The following is a 26,459-nucleotide window of genomic DNA, read 5'->3' as shown; positions in this document are numbered from 1 at the left end:
TGTGAAAAGGCTTAAATGGCTTTTTTGACCTAAGTTTGAGGATTGCGCTCAAATCAAATGTCCTAGAACCAAATTTCCACATGTAACTACTAGATTGTGATAAAATACACTAATGGGTGAAGTTTGGTTGACTTCTGCGCAGCGGTTTGGGAGTTAACATCAAAATTACATTTCTCGGCCATATCGCATAGATCTCACTGTGAAAAGGCTTAAATGACTTTTTTAATTAAGTTTGATGATTGCGCTCAAACAAAATTTCCTAGAACAAAATTTTCAAATGTAACTACTAGATTGTGATACAATACACTATTGGGTGAAGTTTGGTTGACTTCTGCGCAGCGGTTTGGGAGTTAACATCAAAATTACATTTCTCGGCCATATCGCATAGATCTCACTGTGAAAAGGCTTAAATGGCTTTTTTGACCTAAGTTTGAGGATTGCGCTCAAATCAAATGTCCTATAACCAAATTTCCACATGTAACTACTAGATTGTGATACAATACACTAATGGGTGAAGTTTGGTTGACTTCTGCGCAGCGGTTTGGGAGTTAACATCAAAATTACATTTCTCGGCCATATCGCATAGATCTCACTGTGAAAAGGCTTAAATGACTTTTTTAATTAAGTTTGATGATTGCGTTCAAACAAAATGTCCTAGAACAAAATTTTTAAATGTAACTACTAGATTGTGATACAATACACTATTGGGTGAAGTTTGGTTGACTTCTGCGCAGCGGTTTGGGAGTTAACATCAAAATTACATTTCTCGGCCATATCGCATAGATCTCACTGTGAAAAGGCTTAAATGGCTTTTTTGACCTAAGTTTGAGGATTGCGCTCAAATCAAATGTCCTAGAACCAAATTTCCACATGTAACTACTAGATTGTGATAAAATACACTAATGGGTGAAGTTTGGTTGACTTCTGCGCAGCGGTTTGGGAGTTAACATCAAAATTACATTTCTCGGCCATATCGCATAGATCTCACTGTGAAAAGGCTTAAATGACTTTTTTAATTAAGTTTGATGATTGCGCTCAAACAAAATTTCCTAGAACAAAATTTTCAAATGTAACTACTAGATTGTGATACAATACACTATTGGGTGAAGTTTGGTTGACTTCTGCGCAGCGGTTTGGGAGTTAACATCAAAATTACATTTCTCGGCCATATCGCATAGATCTCACTGTGAAAAGGCTTAAATGACTTTTTTAATTAAGTTTGATGATTGCGTTCAAACAAAATGTCCTAGAACAAAATTTTCAAATGTAACTACTAGATTGTGATACAATACACTATTGGGTGAAGTTTGGTTGACTTCTGCGCAGCGGTTTGGGAGTTAACATCAAAATTACATTTCTCGGCCATATCGCGTAGATCTCACTGTGAAAAGGCTTAAATGGCTTTTTTGACCTAAGTTTGAGGATTGCGCTCAAATCAAATGTCCTAGAACCAAATTTCCACATGTAACTACTAGATTGTGATAAAATACACTAATGGGTGAAGTTTGGTTGACTTCTGCGCAGCGGTTTGGGAGTTAACATCAAAATTACATTTCTCGGCCATATCGCATAGATCTCACTGTGAAAAGGCTTAAATGACTTTTTTAATTAAGTTTGAGGATTGCGCTCAAACAAAATTTCCTAGAACAAAATTTTCAAATGTAACTACTAGATTGTGATACAATACACTATTGGGTGAAGTTTGGTTGACTTCTGCGCAGCGGTTTGGGAGTTAACATCAAAATTACATTTCTCGGCCATATCGCATAGATCTCACTGTGAAAAGGCTTAAATGGCTTTTTTGACCTAAGTTTGAGGATTGCGCTCAAATCAAATGTCCTATAACCAAATTTCCACACGTAACTACTAGATTGTGATACAATACACTAATGGGTGAAGTTTGGTTGACTTCTGCGCAGCGGTTTGGGAGTTAACATCAAAATTACATTTCTCGGCCATATCGCATAGATCTCACTGTGAAAAGACTTAAATGACTTTTTTAATTAAGTTTGATGATTGCGTTCAAACAAAATGTCCTAGAACAAAATTTTTAAATGTAACTACTAGATTGTGATACAATACACTATTGGGTGAAGTTTGGTTGACTTCTGCGCAGCGGTTTGGGAGTTAACATCAAAATTACATTTCTCGGCCATATCGCATAGATCTCACTGTGAAAAGGCTTAAATGGCTTTTTTGACCTAAGTTTGAGGATTGCGCTCAAATCAAATGTCCTAGAACCAAATTTCCACATGTAACTACTAGATTGTGATAAAATACACTAATGGGTGAAGTTTGGTTGACTTCTGCGCAGCGGTTTGGGAGTTAACATCAAAATTACATTTCTCGGCCATATCGCATAGATCTCACTGTGAAAAGGCTTAAATGACTTTTTTAATTAAGTTTGATGATTGCGCTCAAACAAAATTTCCTAGAACAAAATTTTCAAATGTAACTACTAGATTGTGATACAATACACTATTGGGTGAAGTTTGGTTGACTTCTGCGCAGCGGTTTGGGAGTTAACATCAAAATTACATTTCTCGGCCATATCGCATAGATCTCACTGTGAAAAGGCTTAAATGACTTTTTTAATTAAGTTTGATGATTGCGTTCAAACAAAATGTCCTAGAACAAAATTTTCAAATGTAACTACTAGATTGTGATACAATACACTATTGGGTGAAGTTTGGTTGACTTCTGCGCAGCGGTTTGGGAGTTAACATCAAAATTACATTTCTCGGCCATATCGCATAGATCTCACTGTGAAAAGGCTTAAATGGCTTTTTTGACCTAAGTTTGAGGATTGCGCTCAAACAAAATGTCCTAGAACAAAATTTTCAAATGTAACTACTAGATTGTGATACAATACACTATTGGGTGAAGTTTGGTTGACTTCTGCGCAGCGGTTTGGGAGTTAACATCAAAATTACATTTCTCGGCCATATCGCATAGATCTCACTGTGAAAAGGCTTAAATGACTTTTTTAATTAAGTTTGATGATTGCGTTCAAACAAAATGTCCTAGAACAAAATTTTTAAATGTAACTACTAGATTGTGATACAATACACTATTGGGTGAAGTTTGGTTGACTTCTGCGCAGCGGTTTGGGAGTTAACATCAAAATTACATTTCTCGGCCATATCGCATAGATCTCACTGTGAAAAGGCTTAAATGGCTTTTTTGACCTAAGTTTGAGGATTGCGCTCAAATCAAATGTCCTAGAACCAAATTTCCACATGTAACTACTAGATTGTGAGAAAATACACTAATGGGTGAAGTTTGGTTGACTTCTGCGCAGCGGTTTGGGAGTTAACATCAAAATTACATTTCTCGGCCATATCGCATAGATCTCACTGTGAAAAGGCTTAAATGACTTTTTTAATTAAGTTTGATGATTGCATTCAAACAAAATGTCCTAGAACAAAATTTTCAAATGTAACTACTAGATTGTGATACAATACACTATTGGGTGAAGTTTGGTTGACTTCTGCGCAGCGGTTTGGGAGTTAACATCAAAATTACATTTCTCGGCCATATCGCATAGATCTCACTGTGAAAAGGCTTAAATGGCTTTTTTGACCTAAGTTTGAGGATTGCGCTCAAATCAAATGTCCTAGAACCAAATTTCCACATGTAACTACTAGATTGTGATACAATACACTAATGGGTGAAGTTTGGTTGACTTCTGCGCAGCGGTTTGGGAGTTAACATCAAAATTACATTTCTCGGCCATATCGCATAGATCTCACTGTGAAAAGGCTTAAATGGCTTTTTTGACCTAAGTTTAATAATTGCGCTCAAACCAAATGTCCTAGAACGAAATTTTAAAATGTAACTACTAGAATGTGATACAATACACTATTGGGTGAAGTTTGGTTGACTTCTGCGCAGCGGTTTGGGAGTTAACATCAAAATTACATTTCTCGGCCATATCGCATAGATCTCACTGTGAAAAGGCTTAAATGGCTTTTTTGACCTAAGTTTGAGGATTGCGCTCAAATCAAATGTCCTAGAACCAAATTTCCACATGTAACTACTAGATTGTGATACAATACACTAATGGGTGAAGTTTGGTTTACTTCTGCGCAGCGGTTTGGGAGTTAACATCAAAATTACATTTCTCGGCCATATCGCATAGATCTCACTGTGAAAAGGCTTAAATGGCTTTTTTGACCTAAGTTTGAGGATTGCGCTCAAATCAAATGTCCTATAACCAAATTTCCACACGTAACTACTAGATTGTGATACAATACACTAATGGGTGAAGTTTGGTTGACTTCTGCGCAGCGGTTTGGGAGTTAACATCAAAATTACATTTCTCGGCCATATCGCATAGGTCTCACTGTGAAAAGGCTTAAATGACTTTTTTAATTAAGTTTGATGATTGCGTTCAAACAAAATGTCCTAGAACAAAATTTTTCAATGTAACTACTAGATTGTGATACAATACACTATTGGGTGAAGTTTGGTTGACTTCTGCGCAGCGGTTTGGGAGTTAACATCAAAATTACATTTCTCGGCCATATCGCATAGATCTCACTGTGAAAAGGCTTAAATGGCTTTTTTGACCTAAGTTTGAGGATTGCGCTCAAATCAAATGTCCTAGAACCAAATTTCCACATGTAACTACTAGATTGTGATAAAATACACTAATGGGTGAAGTTTGGTTGACTTCTGCGCAGCGGTTTGGGAGTTAACATCAAAATTACATTTCTCGGCCATATCGCATAGATCTCACTGTGAAAAGGCTTAAATGACTTTTTTAATTAAGTTTGATGATTGCGCTCAAACAAAATTTCCTAGAACAAAATTTTCAAATGTAACTACTAGATTGTGATACAATACACTAATGGGTGAAGTTTGGTTGACTTCTGCGCAGCGGTTTGGGAGTTAACATCAAAATTACATTTCTCGGCCATATCGCATAGATCTCACTGTGAAAAGACTTAAATGACTTTTTTAATTAAGTTTGATGATTGCGTTCAAACAAAATGTCCTAGAACAAAATTTTTAAATGTAACTACTAGATTGTGATACAATACACTATTGGGTGAAGTTTGGTTGACTTCTGCGCAGCGGTTTGGGAGTTAACATCAAAATTACATTTCTCGGCCATATCGCATAGATCTCACTGTGAAAAGGCTTAAATGGCTTTTTTGACCTAAGTTTGAGGATTGCGCTCAAATCAAATGTCCTAGAACCAAATTTCCACATGTAACTACTAGATTGTGATAAAATACACTAATGGGTGAAGTTTGGTTGACTTCTGCGCAGCGGTTTGGGAGTTAACATCAAAATTACATTTCTCGGCCATATCGCATAGATCTCACTGTGAAAAGGCTTAAATGACTTTTTTAATTAAGTTTGATGATTGCGCTCAAACAAAATTTCCTAGAACAAAATTTTCAAATGTAACTACTAGATTGTGATACAATACACTATTGGGTGAAGTTTGGTTGACTTCTGCGCAGCGGTTTGGGAGTTAACATCAAAATTACATTTCTCGGCCATATCGCATAGATCTCACTGTGAAAAGGCTTAAATGGCTTTTTTGACCTAAGTTTGAGGATTGCGCTCAAATCAAATGTCCTATAACCAAATTTCCACATGTAACTACTAGATTGTGATACAATACACTAATGGGTGAAGTTTGGTTGACTTCTGCGCAGCGGTTTGGGAGTTAACATCAAAATTACATTTCTCGGCCATATCGCATAGATCTCACTGTGAAAAGGCTTAAATGACTTTTTTAATTAAGTTTGATGATTGCGTTCAAACAAAATGTCCTAGAACAAAATTTTTAAATGTAACTACTAGATTGTGATACAATACACTATTGGGTGAAGTTTGGTTGACTTCTGCGCAGCGGTTTGGGAGTTAACATCAAAATTACATTTCTCGGCCATATCGCATAGATCTCACTGTGAAAAGGCTTAAATGGCTTTTTTGACCTAAGTTTGAGGATTGCGCTCAAATCAAATGTCCTAGAACCAAATTTCCACATGTAACTACTAGATTGTGATAAAATACACTAATGGGTGAAGTTTGGTTGACTTCTGCGCAGCGGTTTGGGAGTTAACATCAAAATTACATTTCTCGGCCATATCGCATAGATCTCACTGTGAAAAGGCTTAAATGACTTTTTTAATTAAGTTTGATGATTGCGCTCAAACAAAATTTCCTAGAACAAAATTTTCAAATGTAACTACTAGATTGTGATACAATACACTATTGGGTGAAGTTTGGTTGACTTCTGCGCAGCGGTTTGGGAGTTAACATCAAAATTACATTTCTCGGCCATATCGCATAGATCTCACTGTGAAAAGGCTTAAATGACTTTTTTAATTAAGTTTGATGATTGCGTTCAAACAAAATGTCCTAGAACAAAATTTTCAAATGTAACTACTAGATTGTGATACAATACACTATTGGGTGAAGTTTGGTTGACTTCTGCGCAGCGGTTTGGGAGTTAACATCAAAATTACATTTCTCGGCCATATCGCGTAGATCTCACTGTGAAAAGGCTTAAATGGCTTTTTTGACCTAAGTTTGAGGATTGCGCTCAAATCAAATGTCCTAGAACCAAATTTCCACATGTAACTACTAGATTGTGATAAAATACACTAATGGGTGAAGTTTGGTTGACTTCTGCGCAGCGGTTTGGGAGTTAACATCAAAATTACATTTCTCGGCCATATCGCATAGATCTCACTGTGAAAAGGCTTAAATGACTTTTTTAATTAAGTTTGAGGATTGCGCTCAAACAAAATTTCCTAGAACAAAATTTTCAAATGTAACTACTAGATTGTGATACAATACACTATTGGGTGAAGTTTGGTTGACTTCTGCGCAGCGGTTTGGGAGTTAACATCAAAATTACATTTCTCGGCCATATCGCATAGATCTCACTGTGAAAAGGCTTAAATGGCTTTTTTGACCTAAGTTTGAGGATTGCGCTCAAATCAAATGTCCTATAACCAAATTTCCACACGTAACTACTAGATTGTGATACAATACACTAATGGGTGAAGTTTGGTTGACTTCTGCGCAGCGGTTTGGGAGTTAACATCAAAATTACATTTCTCGGCCATATCGCATAGATCTCACTGTGAAAAGGCTTAAATGACTTTTTTAATTAAGTTTGATGATTGCGTTCAAACAAAATGTCCTAGAACAAAATTTTTAAATGTAACTACTAGATTGTGATACAATACACTATTGGGTGAAGTTTGGTTGACTTCTGCGCAGCGGTTTGGGAGTTAACATCAAAATTACATTTCTCGGCCATATCGCATAGATCTCACTGTGAAAAGGCTTAAATGGCTTTTTTGACCTAAGTTTGAGGATTGCGCTCAAATCAAATGTCCTAGAACCAAATTTCCACATGTAACTACTAGATTGTGATAAAATACACTAATGGGTGAAGTTTGGTTGACTTCTGCGCAGCGGTTTGGGAGTTAACATCAAAATTACATTTCTCGGCCATATCGCATAGATCTCACTGTGAAAAGGCTTAAATGACTTTTTTAATTAAGTTTGATGATTGCGCTCAAACAAAATTTCCTAGAACAAAATTTTCAAATGTAACTACTAGATTGTGATACAATACACTATTGGGTGAAGTTTGGTTGACTTCTGCGCAGCGGTTTGGGAGTTAACATCAAAATTACATTTCTCGGCCATATCGCATAGATCTCACTGTGAAAAGGCTTAAATGACTTTTTTAATTAAGTTTGATGATGGCGTTCATACAAAATGTCCTAGAACAAAATTTTCAAATGTAACTACTAGAATGTGATACAATACACTATTGGGTGAAGTTTGGTTGACTTCTGCGCAGCGGTTTGGGAGTTAACATCAAAATTACATTTCTCGGCCATATCGCATAGATCTCACTGTGAAAAGGCTTAAATGGCTTTTTTGACCTAAGTTTGAGGATTGCGCTCAAATCAAATGTCCTATAACCAAATTTCCACACGTAACTACTAGATTGTGATACAATACACTAATGGGTGAAGTTTGGTTGACTTCTGCGCAGCGGTTTGGGAGTTAACATCAAAATTACATTTCTCGGCCATATCGCATAGGTCTCACTGTGAAAAGGCTTAAATGACTTTTTTAATTAAGTTTGATGATTGCGTTCAAACAAAATGTCCTAGAACAAAATTTTCAAATGTAACTACTAGAATGTGATACAATACACTATTGGGTGAAGTTTGGTTGACTTCTGCGCAGCGGTTTGGGAGTTAACATCAAAATTACATTTCTCGGCCATATCGCATAGATCTCACTGTGAAAAGGCTTAAATGGCTTTTTTGACCTAAGTTTGAGGATTGCGCTCAAATCAAATGTCCTAGAACCAAATTTCCACATGTAACTACTAGATTGTGATACAATACACTAATGGGTGAAGTTTGGTTGACTTCTGCGCAGCGGTTTGGGAGTTAACATCAAAATTACATTTCTCGGCCATATCGCATAGATCTCACTGTGAAAAGGCTTAAATGACTTTTTTAATTAAGTTTGATGATTGCGCTCAAACAAAATTTCCTAGAACAAAATTTTCAAATGTAACTACTAGATTGTGATACAATACACTATTGGGTGAAGTTTGGTTGACTTCTGCGCAGCGGTTTGGGAGTTAACATCAAAATTACATTTCTCGGCCATATCGCATAGATCTCACTGTGAAAAGGCTTAAATGGCTTTTTTGACCTAAGTTTGAGGATTGCGCTCAAATCAAATGTCCTATAACCAAATTTCCACATGTAACTACTAGATTGTGATACAATACACTAATGGGTGAAGTTTGGTTGACTTCTGCGCAGCGGTTTGGGAGTTAACATCAAAATTACATTTCTCGGCCATATCGCATAGATCTCACTGTGAAAAGGCTTAAATGACTTTTTTAATTAAGTTTGATGATTGCGTTCAAACAAAATGTCCTAGAACAAAATTTTCAAATGTAACTACTAGATTGTGATACAATACACTATTGGGTGAAGTTTGGTTGACTTCTGCGCAGCGGTTTGGGAGTTAACATCAAAATTACATTTCTCGGCCATATCGCGTAGATCTCACTGTGAAAAGGCTTAAATGGCTTTTTTGACCTAAGTTTGAGGATTGCGCTCAAATCAAATGTCCTAGAACCAAATTTCCACATGTAACTACTAGATTGTGATAAAATACACTAATGGGTGAAGTTTGGTTGACTTCTGCGCAGCGGTTTGGGAGTTAACATCAAAATTACATTTCTCGGCCATATCGCATAGATCTCACTGTGAAAAGGCTTAAATGACTTTTTTAATTAAGTTTGAGGATTGCGCTCAAACAAAATTTCCTAGAACAAAATTTTCAAATGTAACTACTAGATTGTGATACAATACACTATTGGGTGAAGTTTGGTTGACTTCTGCGCAGCGGTTTGGGAGTTAACATCAAAATTACATTTCTCGGCCATATCGCATAGATCTCACTGTGAAAAGGCTTAAATGGCTTTTTTGACCTAAGTTTGAGGATTGCGCTCAAATCAAATGTCCTATAACCAAATTTCCACACGTAACTACTAGATTGTGATACAATACACTAATGGATGAAGTTTGGTTGACTTCTGCGCAGCGGTTTGGGAGTTAACATCAAAATTACATTTCTCGGCCATATCGCATAGATCTCACTGTGAAAAGGCTTAAATGACTTTTTTAATTAAGTTTGATGATTGCGTTCAAACAAAATGTCCTAGAACAAAATTTTTAAATGTAACTACTAGATTGTGATACAATACACTATTGGGTGAAGTTTGGTTGACTTCTGCGCAGCGGTTTGGGAGTTAACATCAAAATTACATTTCTCGGCCATATCGCATAGATCTCACTGTGAAAAGGCTTAAATGGCTTTTTTGACCTAAGTTTGAGGATTGCGCTCAAATCAAATGTCCTATAACCAAATTTCCACACGTAACTACTAGATTGTGATACAATACACTAATGGATGAAGTTTGGTTGACTTCTGCGCAGCGGTTTGGGAGTTAACATCAAAATTACATTTCTCGGCCATATCGCATAGATCTCACTGTGAAAAGGCTTAAATGACTTTTTTAATTAAGTTTGATGATTGCATTCAAACAAAATGTCCTAGAACAAAATTTTCAAATGTAACTACTAGATTGTGATACAATACACTATTGGGTGAAGTTTGGTTGACGTCTGCGCAGCGGTTTGGGAGTTAACATCAAAATTACATTTCTCGGCCATATCGCATAGATCTCACTGTGAAAAGGCTTAAATGGCTTTTTTGACCTAAGTTTGAGGATTGCGCTCAAATCAAATGTCCTAGAACCAAATTTCCACATGTAACTACTAGATTGTGATACAATACACTAATGGGTGAAGTTTGGTTGACTTCTGCGCAGCGGTTTGGGAGTTAACATCAAAATTACATTTCTCGGCCATATCGCATAGATCTCACTGTGAAAAGGCTTAAATGGCTTTTTTGACCTAAGTTTAATAATTGCGCTCAAACCAAATGTCCTAGAACGAAATTTTAAAATGTAACTACTAGAATGTGATACAATACACTATTGGGTGAAGTTTGGTTGACTTCTGCGCAGCGGTTTGGGAGTTAACATCAAAATTACATTTCTCGGCCATATCGCATAGATCTCACTGTGAAAAGGCTTAAATGGCTTTTTTGACCTAAGTTTGAGGATTGCGCTCAAATCAAATGTCCTAGAACCAAATTTCCACATGTAACTACTAGATTGTGATACAATACACTAATGGGTGAAGTTTGGTTTACTTCTGCGCAGCGGTTTGGGAGTTAACATCAAAATTACATTTCTCGGCCATATCGCATAGATCTCACTGTGAAAAGGCTTAAATGGCTTTTTTGACCTAAGTTTGAGGATTGCGCTCAAATCAAATGTCCTATAACCAAATTTCCACACGTAACTACTAGATTGTGATACAATACACTAATGGGTGAAGTTTGGTTGACTTCTGCGCAGCGGTTTGGGAGTTAACATCAAAATTACATTTCTCGGCCATATCGCATAGATCTCACTGTGAAAAGGCTTAAATGACTTTTTTAATTAAGTTTGATGATTGCGTTCAAACAAAATGTCCTAGAACAAAATTTTTCAATGTAACTACTAGATTGTGATACAATACACTATTGGGTGAAGTTTGGTTGACTTCTGCGCAGCGGTTTGGGAGTTAACATCAAAATTACATTTCTCGGCCATATCGCATAGATCTCACTGTGAAAAGGCTTAAATGACTTTTTTAATTAAGTTTGATGATTGCGTTCAAACAAAATGTCCTAGAACAAAATTTTTCAATGTAACTACTAGATTGTGATACAATACACTATTGGGTGAAGTTTGGTTGACTTCTGCGCAGCGGTTTGGGAGTTAACATCAAAATTACATTTCTCGGCCATATCGCATAGATCTCACTGTGAAAAGGCTTAAATGGCTTTTTTGACCTAAGTTTGAGGATTGCGCTCAAATCAAATGTCCTAGAACCAAATTTCCACATGTAACTACTAGATTGTGATAAAATACACTAATGGGTGAAGTTTGGTTGACTTCTGCGCAGCGGTTTGGGAGTTAACATCAAAATTACATTTCTCGGCCATATCGCATAGATCTCACTGTGAAAAGGCTTAAATGACTTTTTTAATTAAGTTTGATGATTGCGCTCAAACAAAATTTCCTAGAACAAAATTTTCAAATGTAACTACTAGATTGTGATACAATACACTAATGGATGAAGTTTGGTTGACTTCTGCGCAGCGGTTTGGGAGTTAACATCAAAATTACATTTCTCGGCCATATCGCATAGATCTCACTGTGAAAAGGCTTAAATGACTTTTTTAATTAAGTTTGATGATTGCGTTCAAACAAAATGTCCTAGAACAAAATTTTCAAATGTAACTACTAGAATGTGATACAATACACTATTGGGTGAAGTTTGGTTGACTTCTGCGCAGCGGTATGGGAGTTAACATCAAAATTACATTTCTCGGCCATATCGCATAGATCTCACTGTGAAAAGGCTTAAATGGCTTTTTTGACCTAAGTTTGAGGATTGCGCTCAAATCAAATGTCCTAGAACCAAATTTCCACATGTAACTACTAGATTGTGATAAAATACACTAATGGGTGAAGTTTGGTTGACTTCTGCGCAGCGGTTTGGGAGTTAACATCAAAATTACATTTCTCGGCCATATCGCATAGATCTCACTGTGAAAAGGCTTAAATGACTTTTTTAATTAAGTTTGATGATTGCGCTCAAACAAAATTTCCTAGAACAAAATTTTCAAATGTAACTACTAGATTGTGATACAATACACTATTGGGTGAAGTTTGGTTGACTTCTGCGCAGCGGTTTGGGAGTTAACATCAAAATTACATTTCTCGGCCATATCGCATAGATCTCACTGTGAAAAGGCTTAAATGGCTTTTTTGACCTAAGTTTGAGGATTGCGCTCAAATCAAATGTCCTATAACCAAATTTCCACATGTAACTACTAGATTGTGATACAATACACTAATGGGTGAAGTTTGGTTGACTTCTGCGCAGCGGTTTGGGAGTTAACATCAAAATTACATTTCTCGGCCATATCGCATAGATCTCACTGTGAAAAGGCTTAAATGACTTTTTTAATTAAGTTTGATGATTGCGTTCAAACAAAATGTCCTAGAACAAAATTTTTAAATGTAACTACTAGATTGTGATACAATACACTATTGGGTGAAGTTTGGTTGACTTCTGCGCAGCGGTTTGGGAGTTAACATCAAAATTACATTTCTCGGCCATATCGCATAGATCTCACTGTGAAAAGGCTTAAATGGCTTTTTTGACCTAAGTTTGAGGATTGCGCTCAAATCAAATGTCCTAGAACCAAATTTCCACATGTAACTACTAGATTGTGATAAAATACACTAATGGGTGAAGTTTGGTTGACTTCTGCGCAGCGGTTTGGGAGTTAACATCAAAATTACATTTCTCGGCCATATCGCATAGATCTCACTGTGAAAAGGCTTAAATGACTTTTTTAATTAAGTTTGATGATTGCGCTCAAACAAAATTTCCTAGAACAAAATTTTCAAATGTAACTACTAGATTGTGATACAATACACTATTGGGTGAAGTTTGGTTGACTTCTGCGCAGCGGTTTGGGAGTTAACATCAAAATTACATTTCTCGGCCATATCGCATAGATCTCACTGTGAAAAGGCTTAAATGACTTTTTTAATTAAGTTTGATGATTGCGTTCAAACAAAATGTCCTAGAACAAAATTTTCAAATGTAACTACTAGATTGTGATACAATACACTATTGGGTGAAGTTTGGTTGACTTCTGCGCAGCGGTTTGGGAGTTAACATCAAAATTACATTTCTCGGCCATATCGCGTAGATCTCACTGTGAAAAGGCTTAAATGGCTTTTTTGACCTAAGTTTGAGGATTGCGCTCAAATCAAATGTCCTAGAACCAAATTTCCACATGTAACTACTAGATTGTGATAAAATACACTAATGGGTGAAGTTTGGTTGACTTCTGCGCAGCGGTTTGGGAGTTAACATCAAAATTACATTTCTCGGCCATATCGCATAGATCTCACTGTGAAAAGGCTTAAATGACTTTTTTAATTAAGTTTGAGGATTGCGCTCAAACAAAATTTCCTAGAACAAAATTTTCAAATGTAACTACTAGATTGTGATACAATACACTATTGGGTGAAGTTTGGTTGACTTCTGCGCAGCGGTTTGGGAGTTAACATCAAAATTACATTTCTCGGCCATATCGCATAGATCTCACTGTGAAAAGGCTTAAATGGCTTTTTTGACCTAAGTTTGAGGATTGCGCTCAAATCAAATGTCCTATAACCAAATTTCCACACGTAACTACTAGATTGTGATACAATACACTAATGGGTGAAGTTTGGTTGACTTCTGCGCAGCGGTTTGGGAGTTAACATCAAAATTACATTTCTCGGCCATATCGCATAGATCTCACTGTGAAAAGACTTAAATGACTTTTTTAATTAAGTTTGATGATTGCGTTCAAACAAAATGTCCTAGAACAAAATTTTTAAATGTAACTACTAGATTGTGATACAATACACTATTGGGTGAAGTTTGGTTGACTTCTGCGCAGCGGTTTGGGAGTTAACATCAAAATTACATTTCTCGGCCATATCGCATAGATCTCACTGTGAAAAGGCTTAAATGGCTTTTTTGACCTAAGTTTGAGGATTGCGCTCAAATCAAATGTCCTAGAACCAAATTTCCACATGTAACTACTAGATTGTGATAAAATACACTAATGGGTGAAGTTTGGTTGACTTCTGCGCAGCGGTTTGGGAGTTAACATCAAAATTACATTTCTCGGCCATATCGCATAGATCTCACTGTGAAAAGGCTTAAATGACTTTTTTAATTAAGTTTGATGATTGCGCTCAAACAAAATTTCCTAGAACAAAATTTTCAAATGTAACTACTAGATTGTGATACAATACACTATTGGGTGAAGTTTGGTTGACTTCTGCGCAGCGGTTTGGGAGTTAACATCAAAATTACATTTCTCGGCCATATCGCATAGATCTCACTGTGAAAAGGCTTAAATGACTTTTTTAATTAAGTTTGATGATTGCGTTCAAACAAAATGTCCTAGAACAAAATTTTCAAATGTAACTACTAGATTGTGATACAATACACTATTGGGTGAAGTTTGGTTGACTTCTGCGCAGCGGTTTGGGAGTTAACATCAAAATTACATTTCTCGGCCATATCGCATAGATCTCACTGTGAAAAGGCTTAAATGGCTTTTTTGACCTAAGTTTGAGGATTGCGCTCAAACAAAATGTCCTAGAACAAAATTTTCAAATGTAACTACTAGATTGTGATACAATACACTATTGGGTGAAGTTTGGTTGACTTCTGCGCAGCGGTTTGGGAGTTAACATCAAAATTACATTTCTCGGCCATATCGCATAGATCTCACTGTGAAAAGGCTTAAATGACTTTTTTAATTAAGTTTGATGATTGCGTTCAAACAAAATGTCCTAGAACAAAATTTTTAAATGTAACTACTAGATTGTGATACAATACACTATTGGGTGAAGTTTGGTTGACTTCTGCGCAGCGGTTTGGGAGTTAACATCAAAATTACATTTCTCGGCCATATCGCATAGATCTCACTGTGAAAAGGCTTAAATGGCTTTTTTGACCTAAGTTTGAGGATTGCGCTCAAATCAAATGTCCTAGAACCAAATTTCCACATGTAACTACTAGATTGTGAGAAAATACACTAATGGGTGAAGTTTGGTTGACTTCTGCGCAGCGGTTTGGGAGTTAACATCAAAATTACATTTCTCGGCCATATCGCATAGATCTCACTGTGAAAAGGCTTAAATGACTTTTTTAATTAAGTTTGATGATTGCATTCAAACAAAATGTCCTAGAACAAAATTTTCAAATGTAACTACTAGATTGTGATACAATACACTATTGGGTGAAGTTTGGTTGACTTCTGCGCAGCGGTTTGGGAGTTAACATCAAAATTACATTTCTCGGCCATATCGCATAGATCTCACTGTGAAAAGGCTTAAATGGCTTTTTTGACCTAAGTTTGAGGATTGCGCTCAAATCAAATGTCCTAGAACCAAATTTCCACATGTAACTACTAGATTGTGATACAATACACTAATGGGTGAAGTTTGGTTGACTTCTGCGCAGCGGTTTGGGAGTTAACATCAAAATTACATTTCTCGGCCATATCGCATAGATCTCACTGTGAAAAGGCTTAAATGGCTTTTTTGACCTAAGTTTAATAATTGCGCTCAAACCAAATGTCCTAGAACGAAATTTTAAAATGTAACTACTAGAATGTGATACAATACACTATTGGGTGAAGTTTGGTTGACTTCTGCGCAGCGGTTTGGGAGTTAACATCAAAATTACATTTCTCGGCCATATCGCATAGATCTCACTGTGAAAAGGCTTAAATGGCTTTTTTGACCTAAGTTTGAGGATTGCGCTCAAATCAAATGTCCTAGAACCAAATTTCCACATGTAACTACTAGATTGTGATACAATACACTAATGGGTGAAGTTTGGTTTACTTCTGCGCAGCGGTTTGGGAGTTAACATCAAAATTACATTTCTCGGCCATATCGCATAGATCTCACTGTGAAAAGGCTTAAATGGCTTTTTTGACCTAAGTTTGAGGATTGCGCTCAAATCAAATGTCCTATAACCAAATTTCCACACGTAACTACTAGATTGTGATACAATACACTAATGGGTGAAGTTTGGTTGACTTCTGCGCAGCGGTTTGGGAGTTAACATCAAAATTACATTTCTCGGCCATATCGCATAGGTCTCACTGTGAAAAGGCTTAAATGACTTTTTTAATTAAGTTTGATGATTGCGTTCAAACAAAATGTCCTAGAACAAAATTTTTCAATGTAACTACTAGATTGTGATACAATACACTATTGGGTGAAGTTTGGTTGACTTCTGCGCAGCGGTTTGGGAGTTAACATCAAAATTACATTTCTCGGCCATATCGCATAGATCTCACTGTGAAAAGGCTTAAATGGCTTTTTTGACCTAAGTTTGAGGATTGCGCTCAAATCAAATGTCCTAGAACCAAATTTCCACATGTAACTACTAGATTGTGATAAAATACACTAATGGGTGAAGTTTGGTTGACTTCTGCGCAGCGGTTTGGGAGTTAACATCAAAATTACATTTCTCGGCCATATCGCATAGATCTCACTGTGAAAAGGCTTAAATGACTTTTTTAATTAAGTTTGATGATTGCGCTCAAACAAAATTTCCTAGAACAAAATTTTCAAATGTAACTACTAGATTGTGATACAATACACTAATGGGTGAAGTTTGGTTGACTTCTGCGCAGCGGTTTGGGAGTTAACATCAAAATTACATTTCTCGGCCATATCGCATAGATCTCACTGTGAAAAGGCTTAAATGACTTTTTTAATTAAGTTTGATGATTGCGTTCAAACAAAATGTCCTAGAACAAAATTTTCAAATGTAACTACTAGAATGTGATACAATACACTATTGGGTGAAGTTTGGTTGACTTCTGCGCAGCGGTTTGGGAGTTAACATAAAAATTACATTTCTCGGCCATATCGCATAGATCTCACTGTGAAAAGGCTTAAATGGCTTTTTTGACCTAAGTTTGAGGATTGCGCTCAAATCAAATGTCCTAGAACCAAATTTCCACATGTAACTACTAGATTGTGATAAAATACACTAATGGGTGAAGTTTGGTTGACTTCTGCGCAGCGGTTTGGGAGTTAACATCAAAATTACATTTCTCGGCCATATCGCATAGATCTCACTGTGAAAAGGCTTAAATGACTTTTTTAATTAAGTTTGATGATTGCGCTCAAACAAAATTTCCTAGAACAAAATTTTCAAATGTAACTACTAGATTGTGATACAATACACTATTGGGTGAAGTTTGGTTGACTTCTGCGCAGCGGTTTGGGAGTTAACATCAAAATTACATTTCTCGGCCATATCGCATAGATCTCACTGTGAAAAGGCTTAAATGGCTTTTTTGACCTAAGTTTGAGGATTGCGCTCAAATCAAATGTCCTATAACCAAATTTCCACATGTAACTACTAGATTGTGATACAATACACTAATGGGTGAAGTTTGGTTGACTTCTGCGCAGCGGTTTGGGAGTTAACATCAAAATTACATTTCTCGGCCATATCGCATAGATCTCACTGTGAAAAGGCTTAAATGACTTTTTTAATTAAGTTTGATGATTGCGTTCAAACAAAATGTCCTAGAACAAAATTTTTAAATGTAACTACTAGATTGTGATACAATACACTATTGGGTGAAGTTTGGTTGACTTCTGCGCAGCGGTTTGGGAGTTAACATCAAAATTACATTTCTCGGCCATATCGCATAGATCTCACTGTGAAAAGGCTTAAATGGCTTTTTTGACCTAAGTTTGAGGATTGCGCTCAAATCAAATGTCCTAGAACCAAATTTCCACATGTAACTACTAGATTGTGATAAAATACACTAATGGGTGAAGTTTGGTTGACTTCTGCGCAGCGGTTTGGGAGTTAACATCAAAATTACATTTCTCGGCCATATCGCATAGATCTCACTGTGAAAAGGCTTAAATGACTTTTTTAATTAAGTTTGATGATTGCGCTCAAACAAAATTTCCTAGAACAAAATTTTCAAATGTAACTACTAGATTGTGATACAATACACTATTGGGTGAAGTTTGGTTGACTTCTGCGCAGCGGTTTGGGAGTTAACATCAAAATTACATTTCTCGGCCATATCGCATAGATCTCACTGTGAAAAGGCTTAAATGACTTTTTTAATTAAGTTTGATGATTGCGTTCAAACAAAATGTCCTAGAACAAAATTTTCAAATGTAACTACTAGATTGTGATACAATACACTATTGGGTGAAGTTTGGTTGACTTCTGCGCAGCGGTTTGGGAGTTAACATCAAAATTACATTTCTCGGCCATATCGCGTAGATCTCACTGTGAAAAGGCTTAAATGGCTTTTTTGACCTAAGTTTGAGGATTGCGCTCAAATCAAATGTCCTAGAACCAAATTTCCACATGTAACTACTAGATTGTGATAAAATACACTAATGGGTGAAGTTTGGTTGACTTCTGCGCAGCGGTTTGGGAGTTAACATCAAAATTACATTTCTCGGCCATATCGCATAGATCTCACTGTGAAAAGGCTTAAATGACTTTTTTAATTAAGTTTGAGGATTGCGCTCAAACAAAATTTCCTAGAACAAAATTTTCAAATGTAACTACTAGATTGTGATACAATACACTATTGGGTGAAGTTTGGTTGACTTCTGCGCAGCGGTTTGGGAGTTAACATCAAAATTACATTTCTCGGCCATATCGCATAGATCTCACTGTGAAAAGGCTTAAATGGCTTTTTTGACCTAAGTTTGAGGATTGCGCTCAAATCAAATGTCCTATAACCAAATTTCCACACGTAACTACTAGATTGTGATACAATACACTAATGGGTGAAGTTTGGTTGACTTCTGCGCAGCGGTTTGGGAGTTAACATCAAAATTACATTTCTCGGCCATATCGCATAGATCTCACTGTGAAAAGGCTTAAATGACTTTTTTAATTAAGTTTGATGATTGCGTTCAAACAAAATGTCCTAGAACAAAATTTTTAAATGTAACTACTAGATTGTGATACAATACACTATTGGGTGAAGTTTGGTTGACTTCTGCGCAGCGGTTTGGGAGTTAACATCAAAATTACATTTCTCGGCCATATCGCATAGATCTCACTGTGAAAAGGCTTAAATGGCTTTTTTGACCTAAGTTTGAGGATTGCGCTCAAATCAAATGTCCTAGAACCAAATTTCCACATGTAACTACTAGATTGTGATAAAATACACTAATGGGTGAAGTTTGGTTGACTTCTGCGCAGCGGTTTGGGAGTTAACATCAAAATTACATTTCTCGGCCATATCGCATAGATCTCACTGTGAAAAGGCTTAAATGACTTTTTTAATTAAGTTTGATGATTGCGCTCAAACAAAATTTCCTAGAACAAAATTTTCAAATGTAACTACTAGATTGTGATACAATACACTATTGGGTGAAGTTTGGTTGACTTCTGCGCAGCGGTTTGGGAGTTAACATCAAAATTACATTTCTCGGCCATATCGCATAGATCTCACTGTGAAAAGGCTTAAATGACTTTTTTAATTAAGTTTGATGATTGCGTTCATACAAAATGTCCTAGAACAAAATTTTCAAATGTAACTACTAGAATGTGATACAATACACTATTGGGTGAAGTTTGGTTGACTTCTGCGCAGCGGTTTGGGAGTTAACATCAAAATTACATTTCTCGGCCATATCGCATAGATCTCACTGTGAAAAGGCTTAAATGGCTTTTTTGACCTAAGTTTGAGGATTGCGCTCAAATCAAATGTCCTAGAACCAAATTTCCACATGTAACTACTAGATTGTGATAAAATGCACTAATGGGTGAAGTTTGGTTGACTTCTGCGCAGCGGTTTGGGAGTTAACATCAAAATTACATTTCTCGGCCATATCGCATAGATATCACTGTGAAAAGGCTTAAATGACTTTTTTAATTAAGTTTGATGATTGCGCTCAAACAAAATTTCCTAGAACAAAATTTTCAAATGTAACTACTAGATTGTGATACAATACACTATTGGGTGAAGTTTGGTTGACTTCTGCGCAGCGGTTTGGGAGTTAACATCAAAATTACATTTCTCGGCCATATCGCATAGATCTCACTGTGAAAAGGCTTAAATGGCTTTTTTGACCTAAGTTTGAGGATTGCGCTCAAATCAAATGTCCTATAACCAAATTTCCACATGTAACTACTAGATTGTGATACAATACACTAATGGGTGAAGTTTGGTTGACTTCTGCGCAGCGGTTTGGGAGTTAACATCAAAATTACATTTCTCGGCCATATCGCATAGATCTCACTGTGAAAAGGCTTAAATGACTTTTTTAATTAAGTTTGATGATTGCGCTCAAACAAAATTTCCTAGAACAAAATTTTCAAATGTAACTACTAGATTGTGATACAATACACTATTGGGTGAAGTTTGGTTGACTTCTGCGCAGCGGTTTGGGAGTTAACATCAAAATTACATTTCTCGGCCATATCGCATAGATCTCACTGTGAAAAGGCTTAAATGACTTTTTTAATTAAGTTTGATGATTGCGTTCAAACAAAATGTCCTAGAACAAAATTTTCAAATGTAACTACTAGATTGTGATACAATACACTATTGGGTGAAGTTTGGTTGACTTCTGCGCAGCGGTTTGGGAGTTAACATCAAAATTACATTTCTCGGCCATATCACATAGATCTCACTGTGAAAAGGCTTAAATGGCTTTTTTGACCTAAGTTTGAGGATTGCGCTCAAACAAAATGTCCTAGAACAAAATTTTCAAATGTAACTACTAGATTGTGATACAATACACTATTGGGTGAAGTTTGGTTGACTTCTGCGCAGCGGTTTGGGAGTTAACATCAAAATTACATTTCTCGGCCATATCGCATAGATCTCACTGTGAAAAGGCTTAAATGACTTTTTTAATTAAGTTTGATGATTGCGTTCAAACAAAATGTCCTAGAACAAAATTTTTAAATGTAACTACTAGATTGTGATACAATACACTATTGGGTGAAGTTTGGTTGACTTCTGCGCAGCGGTTTGGGAGTTAACATCAAAATTACATTTCTCGGACATATCGCATAGATCTCACTGTGAAAAGGCTTAAATGGCTTTTTTGACCTAAGTTTGAGGATTGCGCTCAAATCAAATGTCCTAGAACCAAATTTCCACATGTAACTACTAGATTGTGATAAAATACACTAATGGGTGAAGTTTGGTTGACTTCTGCGCAGCGGTTTGGGAGTTAACATCAAAATTACATTTCTCGGCCATATCGCATAGATCTCACTGTGAAAAGGCTTAAATGACTTTTTTAATTAAGTTTGATGATTGCATTCAAACAAAATGTCCTAGAACAAAATTTTCAAATGTAACTACTAGATTGTGATACAATACACTATTGGGTGAAGTTTGGTTGACTTCTGCGCAGCGGTTTGGGAGTTAACATCAAAATTACATTTCTCGGCCATATCGCATAGATCTCACTGTGAAAAGGCTTAAATGGCTTTTTTGACCTAAGTTTGAGGATTGCGCTCAAATCAAATGTCCTAGAACCAAATTTCCACATGTAACTACTAGATTGTGATACAATACACTAATGGGTGAAGTTTGGTTGACTTCTGCGCAGCGGTTTGGGAGTTAACATCAAAATTACATTTCTCGGCCATATCGCATAGATCTCACTGTGAAAAGGCTTAAATGGCTTTTTTGACCTAAGTTTAATAATTGCGCTCAAACCAAATGTCCTAGAACGAAATTTTAAAATGTAACTACTAGAATGTGATACAATACACTATTGGGTGAAGTTTGGTTGACTTCTGCGCAGCGGTTTGGGAGTTAACATCAAAATTACATTTCTCGGCCATATCGCATAGATCTCACTGTGAAAAGGCTTAAATGGCTTTTTTGACCTAAGTTTGAGGATTGCGCTCAAATCAAATGTCCTAGAACCAAATTTCCACATGTAACTACTAGATTGTGATACAATACACTAATGGGTGAAGTTTGGTTTACTTCTGCGCAGCGGTTTGGGAGTTAACATCAAAATTACATTTCTCGGCCATATCGCATAGATCTCACTGTGAAAAGGCTTAAATGGCTTTTTTGACCTAAGTTTGAGGATTGCGCTCAAATCAAATGTCCTATAACCAAATTTCCACACGTAACTACTAGATTGTGATACAATACACTAATGGGTGAAGTTTGGTTGACTTCTGCGCAGCGGTTTGGGAGTTAACATCAAAATTACATTTCTCGGCCATATCGCATAGGTCTCACTGTGAAAAGGCTTAAATGACTTTTTTAATTAAGTTTGATGATTGCGTTCAAACAAAATGTCCTAGAACAAAATTTTCAAATGTAACTACTAGAATGTGATACAATACACTATTGGGTGAAGTTTGGTTGACTTCTGCGCAGCGGTTTGGGAGTTAACATCAAAATTACATTTCTCGGCCATATCGCATAGATCTCACTGTGAAAAGGCTTAAATGGCTTTTTTGACCTAAGTTTGAGGATTGCGCTCAAATCAAATGTCCTAGAACCAAATTTCCACATGTAACTACTAGATTGTGATACAATACACTAATGGGTGAAGTTTGGTTGACTTCTGCGCAGCGGTTTGGGAGTTAACATCAAAATTACATTTCTCGGCCATATCGCATAGATCTCACTGTGAAAAGGCTTAAATGACTTTTTTAATTAAGTTTGATGATTGCGCTCAAACAAAATTTCCTAGAACAAAATTTTCAAATGTAACTACTAGATTGTGATACAATACACTATTGGGTGAAGTTTGGTTGACTTCTGCGCAGCGGTTTGGGAGTTAACATCAAAATTACATTTCTCGGCCATATCGCATAGATCTCACTGTGAAAAGGCTTAAATGGCTTTTTTGACCTAAGTTTGAGGATTGCGCTCAAATCAAATGTCCTATAACCAAATTTCCACATGTAACTACTAGATTGTGATACAATACACTAATGGGTGAAGTTTGGTTGACTTCTGCGCAGCGGTTTGGGAGTTAACATCAAAATTACATTTCTCGGCCATATCGCATAGATCTCACTGTGAAAAGGCTTAAATGACTTTTTTAATTAAGTTTGATGATTGCGTTCAAACAAAATGTCCTAGAACAAAATTTTTAAATGTAACTACTAGATTGTGATACAATACACTATTGGGTGAAGTTTGGTTGACTTCTGCGCAGCGGTTTGGGAGTTAACATCAAAATTACATTTCTCGGCCATATCGCATAGATCTCACTGTGAAAAGGCTTAAATGGCTTTTTTGACCTAAGTTTGAGGATTGCGCTCAAATCAAATGTCCTAGAACCAAATTTCCACATGTAACTACTAGATTGTGATAAAATACACTAATGGGTGAAGTTTGGTTGACTTCTGCGCAGCGGTTTGGGAGTTAACATCAAAATTACATTTCTCGGCCATATCGCATAGATCTCACTGTGAAAAGGCTTAAATGACTTTTTTAATTAAGTTTGATGATTGCATTCAAACAAAATGTCCTAGAACAAAATTTTCAAATGTAACTACTAGATTGTGATACAATACACTATTGGGTGAAGTTTGGTTGACTTCTGCGCAGCGGTTTGGGAGTTAACATCAAAATTACATTTCTCGGCCATATCGCATAGATCTCACTGTGAAAAGGCTTAAATGGCTTTTTTGACCTAAGTTTGAGGATTGCGCTCAAATCAAATGTCCTAGAACCAAATTTCCACATGTAACTACTAGATTGTGATACAATACACTAATGGGTGAAGTTTGGTTGACTTCTGCGCAGCGGTTTGGGAGTTAACATCAAAATTACATTTCTCGGCCATATCGCATAGATCTCACTGTGAAAAGGCTTAAATGGCTTTTTTGACCTAAGTTTAATAATTGCGCTCAAACCAAATGTCCTAGAACGAAATTTTAAAATGTAACTACTAGAATGTGATACAATACACTATTGGGTGAAGTTTGGTTGACTTCTGCGCAGCGGTTTGGGAGTTAACATCAAAATTACATTTCTCGGCCATATCGCATAGATCTCACTGTGAAAAGGCTTAAATGGCTTTTTTGACCTAAGTTTGAGGATTGCGCTCAAATCAAATGTCCTAGAACCAAATTTCCACATGTAACTACTAGATTGTGATACAATACACTAATGGGTGAAGTTTGGTTTACTTCTGCGCAGCGGTTTGGGAGTTAACATCAAAATTACATTTCTCGGCCATATCGCATAGATCTCACTGTGAAAAGGCTTAAATGGCTTTTTTGACCTAAGTTTGAGGATTGCGCTCAAATCAAATGTCCTATAACCAAATTTCCACACGTAACTACTAGATTGTGATACAATACACTAATGGGTGAAGTTTGGTTGACTTCTGCGCAGCGGTTTGGGAGTTAACATCAAAATTACATTTCTCGGCCATATCGCATAGGTCTCACTGTGAAAAGGCTTAAATGACTTTTTTAATTAAGTTTGATGATTGCGTTCAAACAAAATGTCCTAGAACAAAATTTTCAAATGTAACTACTAGAATGTGATACAATACACTATTGGGTGAAGTTTGGTTGACTTCTGCGCAGCGGTTTGGGAGTTAACATCAAAATTACATTTCTCGGCCATATCGCATAGATCTCACTGTGAAAAGGCTTAAATGGCTTTTTTGACCTAAGTTTGAGGATTGCGCTCAAATCAAATGTCCTAGAACCAAATTTCCACATGTAACTACTAGATTGTGATACAATACACTAATGGGTGAAGTTTGGTTGACTTCTGCGCAGCGGTTTGGGAGTTAACATCAAAATTACATTTCTCGGCCATATCGCATAGATCTCACTGTGAAAAGGCTTAAATGACTTTTTTAATTAAGTTTGATGATTGCGCTCAAACAAAATTTCCTAGAACAAAATTTTCAAATGTAACTACTAGATTGTGATACAATACACTATTGGGTGAAGTTTGGTTGACTTCTGCGCAGCGGTTTGGGAGTTAACATCAAAATTACATTTCTCGGCCATATCGCATAGATCTCACTGTGAAAAGGCTTAAATGGCTTTTTTGACCTAAGTTTGAGGATTGCGCTCAAATCAAATGTCCTATAACCAAATTTCCACATGTAACTACTAGATTGTGATACAATACACTAATGGGTGAAGTTTGGTTGACTTCTGCGCAGCGGTTTGGGAGTTAACATCAAAATTACATTTCTCGGCCATATCGCATAGATCTCACTGTGAAAAGGCTTAAATGACTTTTTTAATTAAGTTTGATGATTGCGTTCAAACAAAATGTCCTAGAACAAAATTTTTAAATGTAACTACTAGATTGTGATACAATACACTATTGGGTGAAGTTTGGTTGACTTCTGCGCAGCGGTTTGGGAGTTAACATCAAAATTACATTTCTCGGCCATATCGCATAGATCTCACTGTGAAAAGGCTTAAATGGCTTTTTTGACCTAAGTTTGAGGATTGCGCTCAAATCAAATGTCCTAGAACCAAATTTCCACATGTAACTACTAGATTGTGATAAAATACACTAATGGGTGAAGTTTGGTTGACTTCTGCGCAGCGGTTTGGGAGTTAACATCAAAATTACATTTCTCGGCCATATCGCATAGATCTCACTGTGAAAAGGCTTAAATGACTTTTTTAATTAAGTTTGATGATTGCGCTCAAACAAAATTTCCTAGAACAAAATTTTCAAATGTAACTACTAGATTGTGATACAATACACTATTGGGTGAAGTTTGGTTGACTTCTGCGCAGCGGTTTGGGAGTTAACATCAAAATTACATTTCTCGGCCATATCGCATAGATCTCACTGTGAAAAGGCTTAAATGACTTTTTTAATTAAGTTTGATGATTGCGTTCAAACAAAATGTCCTAGAACAAAATTTTCAAATGTAACTACTAGATTGTGATACAATACACTATTGGGTGAAGTTTGGTTGACTTCTGCGCAGCGGTTTGGGAGTTAACATTAAATTACATTTCTCGGCCATATCGCGTAGATCTCACTGTGAAAAGGCTTAAATGGCTTTTTTGACCTAAGTTTGAGGATTGCGCTCAAATCAAATGTCCTAGAACCAAATTTCCACATGTAACTACTAGATTGTGATAAAATACACTAATGGGTGAAGTTTGGTTGACTTCTGCGCAGCGGTTTGGGAGTTAACATCAAAATTACATTTCTCGGCCATATCGCATAGA

This window comes from Corythoichthys intestinalis, chromosome 7, assembly GCF_030265065.1.
Source record: "Corythoichthys intestinalis isolate RoL2023-P3 chromosome 7, ASM3026506v1, whole genome shotgun sequence".
NCBI lineage: Eukaryota > Metazoa > Chordata > Actinopteri > Syngnathiformes > Syngnathidae > Corythoichthys > Corythoichthys intestinalis.
This window is presented reverse-complemented; position numbering follows the sequence as displayed.